The 2,225-nt window shown below is 38.0% G+C and overlaps 1 protein-coding gene across 1 annotated transcript in view; it reads left to right on the plus strand.

Annotated features, from left to right (window-relative positions):
- Window positions 1-286: 286 nt before the first annotated feature.
- rest (RE1-silencing transcription factor) overlaps window positions 287-2,225 on the plus strand; it is a 9,093-nt gene continuing 7,154 nt past the window's right edge. The window contains exon 1 of the mRNA XM_005726584.2: window positions 287-476. The gene's annotated coding sequence lies outside the window, so the exon portion shown is untranslated. The remainder of the gene's footprint in view (window positions 477-2,225) is intronic.

Raw genomic sequence — 2,225 nt, forward strand, 5'->3', positions numbered from 1 at the left:
TGGCACAACACTGAAACAACAGAGTATAACTTTTTGTTTTCAATTAAAAAGCAAAACAAAAAAACTGTCTTTATTGTTCTGTATGAGGGAAAAGTCATCTTTGTAGGTAACTGTGACATTTTATATAAAACAAATTAAATCAACTGGATGTATCAGGTACAATAATCAAAATAAAGTGAATAAAATTAATGAATTATGCTATTTAATAAATAAATAAATAAATAAATAAATAAATAAATAAATAAATAAATAAATAATACGGTTACTTTAAAATAAAAGATTGGGAACTGATTTCCACACCTCCTCGCGCTGTGTGAACGACGTGCTGACGTCACGGTCGTGCGTCGCTGTGGAGGAATGTGCGGAAAGTTGTGTTCACTTTTCTCCGTGCGCTGTTCGTCGAAGGGAGAAAGAAAAACTACAAACAGAAGCAGAAGTCCAGGAAAAGTTTCGTAGAGTTCGGACGTGAGGAGCCGGTGAGTGTCCAGGCTGCAGGGCGGGAAGTGTCGGGCTGAAAGCGCATCTGTGCGGGGTTTTTGTCGGAGCGGAGCGGCTGCAAAGTTGAAGTCAGTTTGGGAAAATGGAGGCGGTGAGGTGGTGAAGAAGGCGCTGTCCGGGGCTGATCAGGACCATGGCTAACACTCTAACACATCGACCCACACTTTCCCCACATTCTCCCGGCTGCCAGCTGCAGATTCGCCGCTGAAAAACAGCTGGAAAAGCTCCTGTAACACTTTAGACCGACTCCGAAGTGCCGCAGTAAAATGTCGCTGTTTGATTCGACTTGTGCGCTTCCGCAAACGAAGTTTGGTGAAACTCCGTAAGGATCTGAAATGGTGGCTGTAAATTACAACGGCAGCTTTACAGCTACCATTTTTTACACGAGTAAAATATAATCTCATGGGTTCAAGTTAAAAGTGATTTAATCAAACGTCTTAGGAAAAAAAAATCGTGAGTGAGATTTTTTTTTCTACAGAAAATAGTTCCTGATGTTGTTAGTCCCCAGACATCCTAAATCTGGGCAGATTATTGGACTTTCACTTTTTAATCCTTCACTTAAAACCTCCTTCTTTTGTCCACTCTGACCTTATTTAACTTGATCCAAATCAGCTGAACAAGTTTACTTCCACCACTGCTAATTCGATGTCGACAGATTTATGGAGGTATTTGTGTTTTTATGTGGCAGAGTTTTAGGTTTTTTTCACTTCTGTTTTTCCACCATAAATTCGGCTTATTTTCTGCTGAATAACTTTGACCTTTAGTTGGTGAGATGTGGGGTTTAAGTAGCTGCCAGGCGGCCTCCTTCCCCGCGGGATGGTCCTCTAAACTTGGTGTTTTTCCAGAGGGACTTCTGTGTGGCGCTGTCGACTGAGCCGTGGTGCTGCTTTCAAAATGGCCGACAAAGCGATGCAGTGAAAGTTTTCAGTTGTTATTTCAGCATCTTTACTGCAGGATGTTTATTCTGAGAGGAAGGAAAATTACTCTGTAATGACTTCCTCTGTTTTTTTTATAATAGGCAAATTCATCTCCCGGGAGGCTCTTTGATTAGTAATAAGCGCTAATATTTAAAATTGGTAAATTAAAAAGACCTAAGCCGCAAGTGACCAAGCTATTTAAGCGACTAACATGACCAACGAATCGCTTTTTTAATATGAAAAATATTTTAAACAAAATAAAATAAAATGAAGTCCCATTTTTATTAATTTTTTTTTACAATAAGTTAAAAACACACACATTGTATCAGTAAAATGTATCATACAGTCCAAGTATTACAAATATTTTTAAAAAGTTTTAGTAATACTAGGAAAAGAATACATTTTTTAAAAGTTAAGACAAACACTGTTTCTGTGACACATTTTATTCCACGTAGGAGTACGCTGTGCAAATGCACTGCGTAAATTGTGAGTAAGAAAAATTTACACACAAGCCAGTGATTTATCAGTAATTTTATACGTGACTGTGTTCGTACTCTACCCTCAAACTTAGATGTAACAGCATGAGAACAAATAGTGGCCCTTTTCTTAGGAAAAAGCACAAGTCTTTAAATAGAAAACTGCTGCTAATAACAATAATAAAACTATTGTCGTTATTATTGCCCTTTGGTCATCATCTACAGTTTGCAAAAATCCCCCAAACAAACCATAATGTCTCAGTCATCCAGGTCATGTTAGCCTAGGAAGCTTTATAAGAAGGCAAGTGGACTTATTTAAATTTCTTGAAAACGT

This window comes from Pundamilia nyererei, unplaced genomic scaffold (genome assembly GCF_000239375.1).
Source record: "Pundamilia nyererei isolate P.nyererei 1_Seehausen unplaced genomic scaffold, PunNye1.0 scaffold00020, whole genome shotgun sequence".
Classification (NCBI taxonomy): Eukaryota; Metazoa; Chordata; class Actinopteri; order Cichliformes; family Cichlidae; genus Pundamilia; species Pundamilia nyererei.